Source organism: Pleurodeles waltl, chromosome 1_1 (genome assembly GCF_031143425.1).
Source record: "Pleurodeles waltl isolate 20211129_DDA chromosome 1_1, aPleWal1.hap1.20221129, whole genome shotgun sequence".
Lineage (NCBI taxonomy): Eukaryota > Metazoa > Chordata > Amphibia > Caudata > Salamandridae > Pleurodeles > Pleurodeles waltl.
Window position 1 is genome coordinate 427,293,901 of NC_090436.1, and position 16,397 is coordinate 427,310,297.

The following is a 16,397-nucleotide window of genomic DNA, read 5'->3' on the forward strand; positions in this document are numbered from 1 at the left end:
AATCCAAGGAGGGGTGACTCGCGGGGCTCGGACCAGGTTCTGTTACCCAGAATCCTTTGCAAACCTCAAAAAGTGGCTAAAAAAACAAGTTTTCCTCACATTTCGGTGACAGAAAGTACTGGAATCTGAGAGGAGCCACAAATTTTCTTCCACCCGGCGTTCCCCCAAGTCTCCCGATAAAAATGATACCTCAATTGTGTGGGTAGGCCTAGCGCCCGCGACGGGAAACGCCCCAAAGCGCAACGTGGACACATCCAAATTTTTGGAAGAAAACAGAGGTGTTTTTTGAGAAGTGCCTACCTATAGATTTTGGCCTCTAGCTCAGCCGGCACATAGGGAAACCTACCAAACCTGTGCATTTCTGAAAACTAGAGACCTAGGGGAATCCAAGGAGGGGTGACTCGCGGGGCTCGGACCAGGTTCTGTTACCCAGAATCCTTTGCAAACCTCAAAAAGTGGCTAAAAAAACAAGTTTTCCTCACATTTCGGTGACAAAAAGTTCTGGAATCTGAGAGGAGCCACAAATTTCCTTCCACCTGGCGTTCCCCCAAGTCTCCCGATAAAAATGATACCTCACTTGTGTGGGTAGGCCTAGCGCCCGCGACAGGAAACGCCCCAAAGCGCAACGTGGACACATCCAAATTTTTGGAAGAAAACAGAGGTGTTTTTTGAGAAGTGCCTACCTGTAGATTTTGGCCTCTAGCTCAGCCGGCACCTAGGGAAACCTACCAAACCTGTGCATTTCTGAAAACTAGAGACCTAGGGCAATCCAAGGAGGGGTGACTCGCGGGGCTCGGACCAGGTTCTGTTACCCAGAATCCTTTGCAAATCTCAAGAAGTGGCTAAAAAAACAAGTTTTCCTCACATTTCGGTGACAAAAAGTTCTGGAATCTGAGAGGAGCCACACATTTCCTTCCACCCGGCGTTCCCCCAAGTCTCCCGATAAAAATGATACCTCACTTGTGTGGGTAGGCCTAGCGCCCGCGACAGGAAACGCCCCAAAGCGCAACGTGGACACATCCAAATTTTTGGAAGAAAACAGAGGTGTTTTTTGAGAAGTGCCTACCTGTAGATTTTGGCCTCTAGCTCAGCCGGCACCTAGTGAAACCTACCAAACCTGTGCATTTCTGAAAACTAGAGACCTAGGGGAATCCAAGGAGGGGTGACTCGCGGGGCTCGGACCAGGTTCTGTTACCCAGAATCCTTTGCAAACCTCAAAAAGTGGCTAAAAAAACAAGTTTTCCTCACATTTCGGTGACAGAAAGTACTGGAATCTGAGAGGAGCCACAAATTTTCTTCCACCCGGCGTTCCCCCAAGTCTCCCGATAAAAATGATACCTCAATTGTGTGGGTAGGCCTAGCGCCCGCGACAGGAAATGCCCCAAAACAGAACGTGGACACATCACATTTTGTCATAGAAAACAGTGCCTACCTGTGGATTTTGGCCTCTAGCTCAGCCGGCACCTGGGGAAACCTAGCAAACCAGCACATTTTTGAAAACTAGAAACCCAGGGGAATCCAAGATGAGGTGACTTGTGGGGCTCGGACCAGGTTCTGTTACCCAGAATCCTTTGCAAACCTCAAAATGTGGCTAAAATACCACGTTTTCCTCACATTTCGGTGACAGAAAGTTCTGGAATCTGAGAGGAGCCACAAATTTCCTTCCACCCAGCGTTCCCCCAAGTCTCCCGATAAATATGATACCTCACTTGTGTGGTTAGGCCTGGTGCCTGCGACAGGAATAGATCACACAACGGTCAATGTTGGTCCTTACATGAGGCAGCTGTTGACCCTGGGGTGATCCATTCCTGACACAGGCACTAGGTGTAGGCACTCAAGTGGGGTAGTGTTTTTATCAGGACAGGTGAGGAGTCACTGGGTGGTAGGAATGTTGTGGATCCCAGCATATTCCTGTAGTTTGTGTGACAGAAATGCGAGAAAAATAGAGTTTTTTTTCAACTTTTCAGCTTTGCAGGGTATTCTGGGTAAGAAAACTTTGGGGAATCCACACAAGTCACACCTCTGTGGACTCCCCCGAATGTCTAGTTTCCAGAAATGTTTGGGTTTAGTGTGTTTCTCTATATGGCTGCCGAATCCAGGACCAAAAACACAAGTGCCTGCCTTACAAAACCAGTTTGTTTTGCCATAGACAATTTTGATGTCTCCACAATATGATTTGGGTGGTGGAATTTGGGGCTGAACTAAATTGGTGAGCTCCCAAGAGAGCACTCTCTCTCTGCTTGCCGCCGCATTCACCTGCTCTCTGGGTTGGCCTAACCCACTATTACCCAGTTGCACGAACAGCTTGCGAAGGGACAGCAGGACTGTCCTCATCACCTCCCTCATAATGTACTGGAAGAGGAGTTTTCGAATGGGACTCCTCTGACTGAAAAATCACTCCCAGAGTCTGCGCCATTGTCCTATCCCTCAGATGCTGTCTCAGTATCTGATGTCTCAGTCTCTGATCCTATGTCAGAGCGGTCCTCTATAACCCGAGTGCAGGCAGCAGTCATCCATCAAGATGCCATCTCTGCTATTGGCTAAACTGTTGCTCTAAAACACTAGCCTACGTAGACAGTCACAAAATCGATGGTGTGTGTGAGATACGTGCAACAGTAGAGGCCACCTTACCTGCGCTTCTTCCCTCAATCAGCACGTACTTTCAAGAGACTCAAAAAACACCTTGTCACATACCATTCGTCACAGTCTTTAGCACCTCCTGCGCCCAGTCCAACAATCATTATTGGTGCTCCCACTCCCTCCTCCTCGGATTCCCTCATTACCACCCAGCAAAAGTGCCCTTCATCTCTCCATAGACTTTACTAATGTACTCAGCTATTTACATAAAATACAGATGTGCTCTTTGCAGTAGGCATATAAACCTTCTGCGCTTCTTTATGGCACTAAAACTGCCACTAGACAAGTCGGACCCTTTTCCCCCCAGGGAAACCACACACATATTGACAAAAGTGATGTATATATGACAGCCAACCACCTGAAACTCAACTCAAGCAAAACCGAAATAATCCTCTTTGGCCCACACAAAAACACCTGGGACCCCCCATGGTGGCCCACCACGCTAGGCCCTGCACCCACCCCCGCCAACTACGCACGCAACCTCAGCATCATCCTAGACTCCTCCCTCTCTATGTGCCAACAAATCAACGCTCTTACCTCCTCATGCTTCAACAAACTCCGTATACTGAAAAACATTCAAATGGATCCCCACAGAGACCAGAAAAACTGTCACTCACGCACTCATCAGCAGCAGGCTTGATTACAGCCCTCTACGCCGGCACCACTCTAAAACTCAAGTGCAAACTACACGCATCCAGAACTCAGCAGCACAACTCATCCTCGACCTCCGCCGACACGAACACATCTCTCCACACCTCAAATCCCTCCACTGGCTCCCCATTGACAAAAGGATCACCTTCAAGATCCTCATCCTCGCACACAAATCACTCCACAACACAGGCCCTGCCTACCTCAACGAGAGTCACCTTCCACACCCCCACACGAAACGTCCGCTCAGCTGACCTCTCTCTCGCCTCTGTCCCCCGCATCAAACACACCACCACCGGGGGCAGATCCTTCTCCTACATTGCACCCAAAACCTGGAACGCACTCACAACCCACATTCGCAAGACCCAAAACCTACTTCTTTTCAGGAAAGGCCTCAAAACCTGGCTTTTTGAACAGTGAACCTCCTAGCCCCTTTCCCTCCCCCCCCCCCCCCCCCAGTGCCTTGAGACCCTCACAGGTGAGTAGCGCGCTTTATAAATCTCTTTGATACAGATCTACCTATATATATATATATATATATATATATATATATATATATATAAATATATATATATATATATATATCTACATATATATATCTATAGATATATCCATGTACTTAGATATATCTAGCTACATAGATATATATATATAGATATATACATATATTTTTTTTTAGTTGTTGTATGGTTTCCTTGGGGGCCAAAATGGCCCCCAGGGAAACTCTACAACATCTAAAAAAAAAATTGCCCCCACAGGGGGTCACCCTGCCCACGGGCGACCCCCTGTCATTTCATATATATATATATTTTTTTTAAATCCCCTGGGGGGGGGGCGCGATCGCGCCCCCCCTCTCCCCAGGGGGCACCTACCTTTTTTTTTTATAAAAAAAATTTATGCCGGGGGGGGGCGGCCCGTTTTCCGGGGGGGGCTGCCCCCCAAAAGTGAAATCCCTGGTGTCTAGTGGGGTTTCCTGGCCCCCGATCGCAGCTGTGCTGCGATCGGGGGCCAGGAAACCGTTTCAGAAGGCCTCATAAGAAAGGGGAGACTCTCCCCTTTCTTACGAGGCCTTTTCAAAATGTTTCCTGGCGACCCCTGATCGCAGCTGTGCTGCGATCGGGGGAGCCAGGAAACCTGAAAGTGTTTCCTGGCCCCCGATCGCAGCACAGCTGCAACCGGGGGCCAGGAAACACTTTCAGGAAGCCCTCTTAAGAAAGGGGAGTGCCTCCCCTTTCTTACGAGGCCTTCCTGAACGTGTAAAAGGCCGTTTTCCCCATGAAAGCAGGAAGCGGCCGCAAGGCTGCTTCCTGCTTTCATGGGGAAAACACCTTTGCAACGTCAGCGCGCCTCGCGGCGTGCTGATGTCACAAAGGGGCGGGTGGGGGGCGGGGGGAGACACGGTAGCTTCCGTGTCTCCCGGAGGGAGTAAAAAAAAATAATAATAATCCTCGGGTGCGACGCACCCGAGGATTTATTAATGCCCTTCCTGGTGTCGGCCACTGGTCGTGACCCGCACCAGGGAGGGTGTGTGGGCGTCGGCCAGTGGCCGACGCCCGCACCTAAGAGGTTAACGAGAGGAGTCAAATTATATCAGATGCAATAAATAGCACCTTCTAATTAGGGTCCTGGTACCAGGGGCGGTCCTAAAGTTTGTGGGGCCCCGGGCAGAATAGGAACATGAGAAGCCTCTGTAAGATGTGACATCACAGGAAGTGACATCATAGGAAGGGACATCAATTGAACATTCATGTTCTGGAATTGTTGAAGCAGCTTTTCAAGAAACTATCATTTTGTGGATATCACCAAAATGGCTAAAAATATAAATTAATGATCCTAATAAACAATGTATATATTTTTAAAAGCTGTCTCATCTGTTAATACTTAACATTAATCAAACTGGCTGAAAAAAGCTAGACCTAGGTCTCTCCAAAGCTGATATGATTGCTGCAGTGTTCACTAATTGGTTCCAGATTAGGGGATGGTTAAAATTCTAAGTCAGTTTGTCCCAGAACTATACAGTAGATCTTCAAGTGACGCCTGAGCCCCCCTTTAAGTTAGCAAAGTTCAAGATAGGGCATTTGGGTTTCAATAGGCATGGAGGATCACACAAATAGCTACATGTTAGATGGGGTAAGTGACCTGCAAGAACTGCAGCAAACAGAATATATGTCACAGATGTCATACACAGGTGGGTTGACTAACGTATTGATCAAATCAAATCATTAACATTTATAAAGCGCGCTACTCACCCATGCGGGTCTCAAGGCGCTAGGGGAAAAAGGGGGTTACTGCTGCTCGAAAAGCCAGGTTTTTAGGAGTCTCCGGAAAGCGGAGTGGTCCTGAGGCTGGTGGGGAGGGAGTTCCAGGTCTTGGCCGCCAGGAAGGAGAAAGATCTCCCACCCGCCGTGGAGCGGCGGATGCGAGGGACGGCAGCGAGGCCAGAGGAACGGAGAAGGCGGGTGGGGACGTAGAAGCTGAGGCGTCGGTTGAGGTATTCTGGTCCCTTGTTGTGGAGGGCTTTTTGAGCGTGGGTGAGAAGTCGAAAGGTGATCCTTTTGCTGACTGGGAGCCAATGCAGGTGTCTCAGGTGTGCGGAGATGTGGCTGTTGCGGGGTACGTCGAGGATGAGGCGGGCCGAGGCGTTTTGAATGCGTTGCAGGCGATTTTGAAGTTTGGCTGTGGTCCCAGCGTAGAGGGTGTTGCCGTAGTCCAGGTGGCTCGTGACGAGGGCGTGGGTCACGTTTTTTCTAGTGTCGGCAGGGATCAAGCGGAAGATCTTGCGGAGGGTGAGGAAGCAGGCGGAGGACCCGGCGTTGACTTGCTTGGTCATGGTTAGAAGAGGGTCCAAGATGAAGCCGAGGTTGCGTGCGTGGTCTGTGGGGGTCGGTGCGGTGCCGAGGGTCGTGGGCCACCAGGAGTCGTCCCAGGCGGACGGGGTGTTGCCGAGGATGAGGACTTCCGTTTTTTCAGAGTTCAGCTTTAGGCGGCTGAGCCTCATCCAATCTGCGACGTCCTTCATACCCTCTTGTAGGTTGGTCTTGGCGCTGGCGGGGTCCTTGGTGAGGGAGAGTATAAGTTGGGTGTCTTCGGCGTAGGAGGTGATGATGATGTCGTGCTTGTGTATGATGTTGGCGAGGGGGCTCATGTAGACATTGAAGAGTGTCGGGGTGAGTGATGAGCCTTGAGGTACGCCGCAGATGATCTCGTGGGTTCTGAGCGAAACGGAGGGAGGTAAACTCTTTGGGAACGGTTTGAGAGGAAGGAGGCGATCCAGTCCAGGGCCTGGCCTTGGATCCCGATGGAGCGGAGGCGGGTGATTAGGGTGCGGTGACAGACGGTGTCGAAGGCAGCCGAGAGGTCGAGGAGAATGAGGGCGACTGTTTCACCGTTGTCCATCAGGGATCTGATGTCGTCTGTGACTGAGATGAGGGCGGTTTCCGTGCTGTGGTTGGGTCGGAATCCGGTTTGTGAAGAATCGAGCAGGTTGTTGTTTTCCAGCAAGGTGGTCAGCTGTTTGTTGACGGTCTTCTCTATTACCTTGGCTGGGAAAGGCAGGAGAGAGATGGGGCGGAAGTTTTTCAGGTCGCTCGGCAGCCGTAGGTTTCTTTAGTAGGGCGTTGACTTCGGCGTGTTTCCAGCATTCGGGGAAGGTAGCAGAAGAAAAAGAAGAGTTGATGACGGCCTGGAGGTGCGGGGCGATGATGTCGTCGGCTTTGTTAAAGATGAAGTGAGGGCAGGGGTCCGAAGGGGCGCCGGAGTGGATAGAGTTCATGGTGGATTTGGTTTCTTCAGTGTTGATGTGGGTCCAGTTGTTGGGGGTGATGGCCGGGGGTGCGGGTTCGGTGGTGTTAGGTTGGGTCTGGTGTCCGAAGCTGTCGTGGAGGTCGCTGATCTTGCGATGGAAGAAGGTGGCGAGGGATTCGCACAAATCCTGTGAGGGCGTGACGGCGTTGGCGTTGGGGTTGGAGAACTCCTTGACGATGCTGAAGAGTTCTCTGCTGTTGTGGCTGTTTTTGTCCAGTCTGTCGGTGAAAAAGTTCCTTTTAGCTGCGCGGATCAGGTGGTGGTGCTCACGGGTAGCGTTCTTGAGGGCGGTCATGTTGTCAGCGGTGTGGTCCTTGCGCCAGGCCTTCTCGAGGGCGTGACAGGTTTTCTTTGATTCTTTGAGGGTGTCAGAGAACCAGAGAGGTTTTTTGGTGTTGGTCTGTCGATGCGTGCGTTTGAGGGGAGCAAGGTTGTCTGCGCAGTTGGAGATCCAGTTTGTGAGGCTGAGGGCTGCGTCGTTGGGGTCGGTGGTGAGGGTGGGTTGGTTGGCGGCGAGTGCGGAGAAGAGTTGCTCTTCGGGGATCTTGTTCCACTGTCGACGAGGGATGGGTTGAGTGCGGAGGTGGTGGGTCTCGCGTCGGAATGTGAAGTGGACACAGCTGTGGTCGGTCCAGTGTAGAGCGGAGGTGTGGCTGAAGAAGATGTGTTTGCTGGCGGAGAAGATAGGGTCGAGCGTGTGTCCGGCTATGTGTGTGGCGGTGTTCACCAGTTGTTTGAGGCCGAGGTTGGCGAGGTTGTCGAGCAGGGTGGTGGTGTTGGGGTCGTTGTTTTGTTCCAGATGAAAGTTGAGGTCGCCTAGGAGGATGTAGTCCGGTGAGGCAAGGGCAGGCGGGGAGATGAAGTCGGCGATGGCGTCCCTGAAAGGGGCGCGTGGTCCGGGAGGACGGTAGACGAGGGATCCTCTGAGGGTGGTCCTCGGGTCGGTGCGAATCTGAAAATGCAGGTGTTCAGCGGCGAGAGGGGTGTCTTCGGTGGAGGTGGTGACGCTGATGGAGTCTTTGAAGACGATGGCGATACCTCCTCCAACTTGGTTGGTGCGGTCTTTTCTGGAGATCTTGTAGCCTTCGGGGATGGCGGTGGTGATGTCTGGAGCAGAGGAGGCGTTCATCCAGGTCTCCGTGATGAAGGCGACGTCCGGTGCTGTGGAGTCCAGGAGGTCCCAGAGTTCAACGGCGTGCTTGTGGACGGAACGAGCGTTGACCAGGATGCACTTGAGGTGGTTGATGGTGCGTGGGCTTGTGGTCGTGGTAGTTGCGTGGTGGAAGATTCGTTTGCAGGAGTTGCAGGCGAAGGGTCCATGGGTGCGTTTGGGGTGAGCTTGGAAGCAGGTGTTGGAGCGCCCTGGGTTGAGGGCGTGGAGGGTGGTGGGGTCGTAGCGGATCAGCGGGGCTTGGGAGAGCTGGGGACCAGGGATCGTGGCGCTGGGCGTGGGCCAGGCGCGGACGGGCGCAGACGGGCTTGCCTCTGGCGCGCCTCCGGCGCGCCAGCAGCGCGGTCGCGCATCGGCCGCCATATGAGGTAGGAGGGGGGGAGGGGTCAGCTGGGGGCGAATGGGAGCTGGGGGCGTGCAGGAGGTCGCGGTGGGAAAGCGCGAGGGAGGGGGGACAGGTAGAGTGAGAAGAGCTGGGGAGGGGGGTTTAAGGGTGGAGGGGGGTGAGTGTTAGGAGGTTTAGGAGATTAGGGAGAGAGATAGGAGTAGGGTTGTGAAGATAGGGGAGGAGGGTTGTAGAGGTGGGTGAGGGTGAGAGGTAGAGTGAGAGGACAGGAAGATAGGTAATAGAGGGGGTGGCGGGAAGGGGGGGAGAGATAGAGAAATAGATAGAGAAAAATATATAGACCGAGAAAACGATAGATAGAGAAATAGATAGATAGAGAGATAGGTAGATAGGAGGAGGTGGAGAGTGAGGGAGTTAGATAGTGGGATAGAGAGACAGAGAGATAGGTAGATAGGAGGAGTGAGGGAGGTAGATAGCGAACGGGTTAGATAGGGGTGATAGAGAGGGGGAGGCGAGTGAGGGAGGGGGATGAGGCAGGAGCAGGAGGGCAGGCGCGGGGAGAAGAAGACGGAGGAGGCAGAAGAGCCAAAGGCAGAAGATAGAAGACAGAAGACAGAAGAGCAGAAGACCGGAAGAACAGAAGAACCGAAGACCGGAAGAACACAAGAACAGAAGAACAGAGGACCGGAAGAACAGAAGAGCAGGAGACCAGAAGATCACAGAAGAGCAGAAGATCACAGAAGAGCAGAAGATCACAGATGAAGATACGGAAGACGAGGAACAGAAGGCAGAAGACAGGCAGAAGACCTCAGAAGAAGATGAAGAAGAAGAGAGGCGACAGGAGAGGCAGAGAAGCACACAGAAGAAGAGAGAAGACGGGGAGAAGAAGAGTACAGAAGAAGATTACAGACGAGGAGCGAGGAGGAAGAACAGAGAAGAGGAAAAGAAGCAGGAGCAGGAGAGAGGGTGAGTAGCGCTGGGCATGGCGAGGGGCTGGGAGGTGGGGGGTACTTACTGGGGGGTGGGTCTCAGGAACTCAGGAACCTGGAGGAGCTGCAGCGGCAGGGGGAGCGACCTACCCTTGGGTCAAGGGTCGCTACCACTGTCGCGCAGCGGGCGCCATATGAGGTAGGAGGGGGGGAGGGGTCAGCTGGGGGCGAATGGGAGCTGTGGGGCGGGGGCGTGCAGGAGGTCGCGGCGGGAAAGCGCGAGGGAGGGGGGGACAGGTAGAGTGAGAAGAGCTGGGGGAAGGGGGGATTAAGGGTGGAGGGGGGTGAGTGTTAGGAGGTTTAGGAGATTAGGGAGAGAGATAGGAGTAGGGTTGTGAAGATAGGGGAGGGGGGGTTGTAGAGGTGGGTGAGGGTGAGAGGTGGAGTGAGAGGATAGGAAGATAGGTAATAGAGGGGGTGGCGGGAAGGGGGGGAGAGATAGAAAAATAGATAGAGAAAAATAGAGAAAACGATAGATAGAGAAATAGATAGATAGAGAGATAGGTAGATAGGAGGAGGTGGAGAGTGAGGGAGTTAGATAGTGGGATAGAGAGACAGAGAGATAGGTAGATAGGAGGAGTGAGGGAGGTAGATAGCGAACAGGTTAGATAGGGGTGATAGAGAGGGGGAGGCGAGTGAGGGAGGGGGATGAGGCAGGAGCAGGAGGGCAGGTGCGGGGAGAAGAAGACGGAGGAGGCAGAAGAGCCGAAGGCAGAAGAGCAGAAAACCGGAAGAACAGAAGAACCGAAGAACCCAAGACCGGAAGAACAGAAGAACAGAGGACCGGAAGAACAGAAGAGCAGGAGACCAGAAGATCACAGAAGAGCAGAAGATCACAGATGAAGATACGGAAGACGAGGAACAGAAGGCAGAAGACAGGCAGAAGACCTCAGAAGAAGATGAAGAAGAAGAGAGGCGACAGGAGAGGCAGAGAAGCACACAGAAGAAGAGAGAAGACGGGGAGAAGAAGAGTACAGAAGAAGATTACAGACGAGGAGCGAGGAGGAAGAACAGAGAAGAGGAAAAGAAGAAAAGAAGCAGGAGCAGGAGAGAGGGTGAGTAGCGCGGGGCAGGGCGAGGGGCTGGGAGGTGGGGGGTACTTACTGTGAGGTGGGTCTCAGGAACTCAGGAACCTGGAGGAGCTGGAGGAGCTGCAGCTGCAGGGGGAGCGACCTACCCTTGGGTCAAGGGTCGCTACCACTGTCGCGCAGCGGCCGCCATATGAGGTAGGAGGGGGGGAGGGGTCAGCTGGGGGCGAATGGGAGCTGGGGGGCATGCAGGAGGTCACTGCGGGAAAGCGCGAGGGAGGGGGGGACAGGTAGAGTGAGAAGAGCTGGGGGAGGGGGGTTTAAGGGTGGAGGGGGGTGAGTGTTAGGAGGTTTAGGAGATTAGGGAGAGAGATAGGAGTAGGGTTGTGAAGATAGGGGAGGGGGGGTTGTAGAGGTGGGTGAGGGTGAGAGGTAGAGTGAGAGGATAGGAAGATAGGTAATAGAGGGGGTGGCGGGAAGTGGGGGAGAGATAGAGAAATAGATAGAGAAAATAGATAGATAGAGAAAACGATAGATAGAGAAATAGATAGATAGAGAGATAGGTAGATAGGAGGAGGTGGAGAGTGAGGGAGTTAGATAGTGGGATAGAGAGACAGAGAGATAGGTAGATAGGAGGAGTGAGGGAGGTAGATAGCGAACGGGTTAGCTAGGGGTGATAGAGAGGGGAAGGCGAGTGAGGGAGGGGGATGAGGCAGGAGCAGGAGGGTAGGCGCGGGGAGAAGAAGACGGAGGAGGCAGAAGAGCTGAAGGCAGAAGACAGAAGACAGAAGAGCAGAAGACCGGAAGAACAGAAGAACAGATAAACCGAAGACCGGAAGACCGGAAGACCGGAAGACCGGAAGACCGGAAGACCAGAAGAACAGAAGAACAGAAGAACAGAAGAACAGAAGACCGGAAGAACAGAAGACCGGAAGAACAGAAGAGCAGGAGACCAGAAGATCACAGAAGAGCAGAAGATCACAGAAGAGCAGAAGATCACAGATGAAGATACGGAAGACGAGGAACAGAAGGCAGAAGACAGGCAGAAGACCTCAGAAGAAGATGAAGAAAAAGAGAGGCGACAGGAGAGGCAGAGAAGCACACAGAAGAAGAGAGAAGACGGGGAGAAGAAGAGTACAGAAGAAGATTACAGACGAGGAGCGAGGAGGAAGAACTGAGAAGAGGAAAAGAAGAAAAGAAGCAGGAGCAGGAGAGAGGGTGATTAGCGCGGGGCAGGGCGAGGGGCTGGGAGGTGGGGGGTACTTACTGTGAGGTGGGTCTCAGGAACACAGGAACCTGGAGGAGCTGGAGGAGCTGCAGCGGCAGGGGGAGCGACCTACCCTTGGGTCAAGACAGACAGAAGCACCAAAGGCTGACCCACACTTGCTCACATAGCACTTAAACATAGCAATTACTTTCAAACTCCATTTTTAAAAGATGCAAAGAACTGAAACCACTTAAATATATATTCACTATGTGGCTTAAAGGAAAAACAGTTTGTTACCTGGTGCAAAAAGACAACCAAAGCTATAGTGGGAGCCAGTCTTTACAAATACTTTACACCTAGCACTCTGAAGTTAAGCCAACTGCTCATGCCAATTTACCAAGGGGGTAAGCGGGGGTAAGCAGGGGTTAGCTGAGGGTAATTCTCTTTTACCCTGACTAGAGTGAGGGTCCTTGCTTGGACTGCTTGGGGGTAACCGGACTACCAACCAAAGAACCCATTTCTAACAACGACCATTTCCATTATACACAAGTCAATCCACTCACTCCCCAGGTACCTAATCAAAGACTTTTGAAAGATCTCTCTTCCTGAACCTACTGGCTACCTACTTGCAAAGGCTCAGTGTTTGGGAGATCACTCCGTGTGCAATGATGTACTCTATGGAACACCCCCTTGCTTCTCAGCTGCTCCACATCCCTCGTGTTCCGTACACCACTCCTTGTCCTCACCTCCCACAGAAGGCCAATTCTAACTGTGCTCTTGAAAAGCAGTCACTTCCCCAAGCCTCAATGTCACTCGTTGGGGTTTGGGATTATTTGTTGTGGGAAGAGGCACACATCATACTTTCATACTTTGCTTTCCCAGAACGTCCCAGTGTTATTCTGCACATGGCAATAAGCCAGGTGTCTTTGTGAGCCTCAGTCTGACTGACTGTGCACACCAACTTTAAGGCTGTTGCATACTTTTGGGATGTGCACCAGTGGTCAAGCCAGCCCAAGCAAGGAGTTTATCCACAGTAATAAAAACATCTTCTCACCAAGTGGCCTAGTCATAGGTCCATCAGTCAACTGTGGATTCTCTGCCTTTCCTAGTTGAATCTAGCACCTTCCTTGAGCCTCACAGCACCTAAGTCTTGCAGGTTGACTGCTATCCATCGTCACTTTGCAGGACACTTTCCACACACACAGATATTGTAAGATGTTTGTTTGGTACTGGGGGATTATTGGTCGCAGAACAAATTTTTTGTTGTTTCATTCCTTTACTGCCTGCTCTAAATCAGTCCCTTTAAAAGACAGCAATGCTGGCTGAATACGGTGCTAATCTAGAATGATAAATATGACATATATAGTGAGTTCCAATATCTTTATAACCTCCTGGAGTAAAATTTGACTTCTCGCTATTGCCTCCATTGAAGAGGCAAGTTTCTAAAAGGAATAACTTAAACATTTGAAATTAAATAGTCTTAAATTCTGAAACATCAGTTCTAAAAAACAGTATCCATCGCAAATGCTGCCAGTTCATTACCTATTGCCTCCGACCTAAAGAAAAAGTCTCGCAATATACTTCAGCTTTTTTCCCTGTACAGAAAAATATATTGGAACATTTGAGAAAAAAGCAGCAAAGAAATGTCAGATGTTTTGAGCCAGCTGAAGGCGTTTTGAGCAGAGAAACAACCACAGCTTGTTTAGTTTTTACATTGGTAGGAACAAATGACAACGCAAGCAAGATATTGCAAAGGGAGGTGATGGCAGGAGCTATGATCTCTAGATCACCTGCAAGCATCACATTGGGAGTGAGATTTAATAGAAAGGTCAAGAGGAGTCATAGAGTAGACAGAGAGGAGACTGACATTTAGCAGACACATTGAGGATGGTTTAAAATCACAACCCTTTATGAAGGATAACACATGCATCTTTAAAATAAGACTTTTTTAAAAACAATTTTTACAGGAAAATAATGAGATTTTAAACCTCTTCTCCAGCCTCTCACTTTTTTTTGCTGATTCTGCCCACTTACATCCTCTTCACTCTCCATGCTCTACTTTTCACTCCACCTCTTACCCGACCTATTACCTACTCTTGCTGCTTCAGCCCCCTCTTATATCCACATCATCCCTGCATTATCTCCTGCTCACGTATCTCTCCACATGCATCTTACATTCTCCCTTTTATTCTGTCACTTGCATCCAATGCTCTACACCTTTCCTCTCATCTTTCCACCCAACCTCTCACCTTCTCTTGTCTCAACTTTTTTGCTGGTTCTGCCCCTTTAAATCAATCACTTCCTTTTCCCCAGCCTCTTTTTGCTGGTTCTGCCCCTCTGACAGCCACATCTCTCCATTTGCTGCTCTTTGCCACTCTTCTCCCCCAGCCTCTTAACTTATTTCAGTTGTTCTCTTCCTTTGCATCCATCTGTCCCCTTCCACCCTCAACTCCCTGAATGTTTTTCATGTTTTAACATGGAGTCTCCCCTTCTAACATTACTCTCTTTGCATTCTACCATAGGTGGGCAAGTCACTGAAAACTCGAGCCAGAGGTCTGGCTCGGCTCAGTTCAAGGTGCTCTTGTAATCTGGGCCCAAAATGAGGTGAGCTTTCACAAGAGGCGATGTGTCCTTGTGCCTATAGCTGCCCACACTGCATCAAGGGGGACATGGTTTCAATCCGTGCCTGAGCTCAGCATCCTGTGAATCTAGACAAATCTCTGTGCTAGAAATATATTACTGTAGTCTTTTTCTGTTGTGAAGCACTCTTCTGTCCATGGCCAACATTCAGGCTATGTAAAACTGCCAAAAATACAATGTGGACCCTGCCTGTCACCTAGACTCTACTCTCATCCTCCAAGAATTAAATATGAAGTGTGAAGCTTTATTGCCATCAAGAGATACCTGTGTAGTTGCTGAATTGCACAGTGAGAAACTAGAAAATCTAGGATCAGTCCCGGCTTTCCTGCTTGACCAAGTTGTGTGATCCTAGGCAAGTGCTTTATTTCACCTACCTCTATTTTGTTCATTATTACACATCAAAACACATTCAAATACTTGCAGTCAGGGTGTGTGCTGTACAACACTCCATTTGTTTGATGTATAGACTGTAATTTTGCTGCATGCTTAATATGAATGTAACTCACATAAAGGGTACACATGACCCCTTACATGCCTTTTATGGACTTTTTGCATTTGGGGCATAAACCATCTGTTCCACAATCCGTTGCTTTTTTGTATTAAAAAACAAGTTTGTTTCTAGATCAAACAGATCAAAAGTTACTAAAAACACAGCAACACTTCTCTCTGCACAGTGGAAAGCACTTCACAAAGGTTAACTGGTCATATTTTTTATTGCTTATTGCTGTATTTGGATGAATGACAAAATAATGAGGTAATACTGTCACAAAATGTGCTCTCAACTTCGCACTTGTATAGCGCACTACTCACCCGTTAGGGTCTCAAGGCGCTGTACGCATACCACTGTGGAACCCCTCCTGGCTTTTCCCTGTGCGGTGCCCACTCCTGGACAGCCCCAGGGTGAAGCCAGGCATCCAAGCGCTGTTGTGGAGATTAAGCAAGCTATTGCCCAGAGTTACAGAGTGGGACCCATTAATTAGATGGGTCACTGAGGTGAGAATTATCTGGTCCAAGGGAATTGAGCTCAAGACCCACCGAGGTGGGAATGGAACCCTAGTCCTGTGCCAGATTTTTGCATCAGGGTCTGCCGCTCTAACCATTGTGCCACACTTCTCCACTGCATTGTGCCACATAATTTGCTTTTTTCCTGCTGCATAGTTCAGTAAACCGAGCCATCTAGGGCCAGTACTGTTTCTCAGTTCATGTGTAAAAACTCTCACTTTTACTATATTCATCTCAGTACAGTGATATATTCCCTTGTACCAAGGTAAAATGCTTCTCTGTGTTAAAGAAGTGTGTTTTTTAGAAATCTTGATGATGCCTGGCTCCCTTTCCTCCATCCTAGGAACTGGGATATTTTTATTTCTTATGTTGCGAGGCCTGCTAGATACTCTGCTTTTCATTCATGAAGGGGCATGGCTCACTTCATACCTAAGGGCCCATCTGATCGCTGTTATCATGCAAATGCGGGGATTTAATTTCTGATACCCGTTCAGCCCAAGGCTGCTAGGCCCAGAAGAAGGGGGCCACTTCCTTGGGCCTCGTAGCTCTGAACCACTGCTGCTCCCTGAGCCTTGTAACACAGAAGTGTTTTAAAAGGCGATGTGAGGCCCCTTAGCATGCGCGGAGCCCTAGGCAGCTGCCCACAAAGCCCATGCCTAGCGCCAGTTCTGCTTAGTCCCTGATTTTTCACTTCAATACCAAATTACAGCCCCTGTGCAAACAGGCATTTGCACAGGGAATGAATACCTGATAGATCCTGGAAGGTCAAACCCGGTAAGAGGCCCTGAAAAAAGGCAAAACATGCAGAATTCAGTGTGTTAAAAAACTGATTTTTCATTTTATGTTTTATTAGTCAACTATGATGTAGCGTCTTCCCCAGTCGGAAACATGCAGGAGCTGCAGTCAAACATTACTTTATACATTA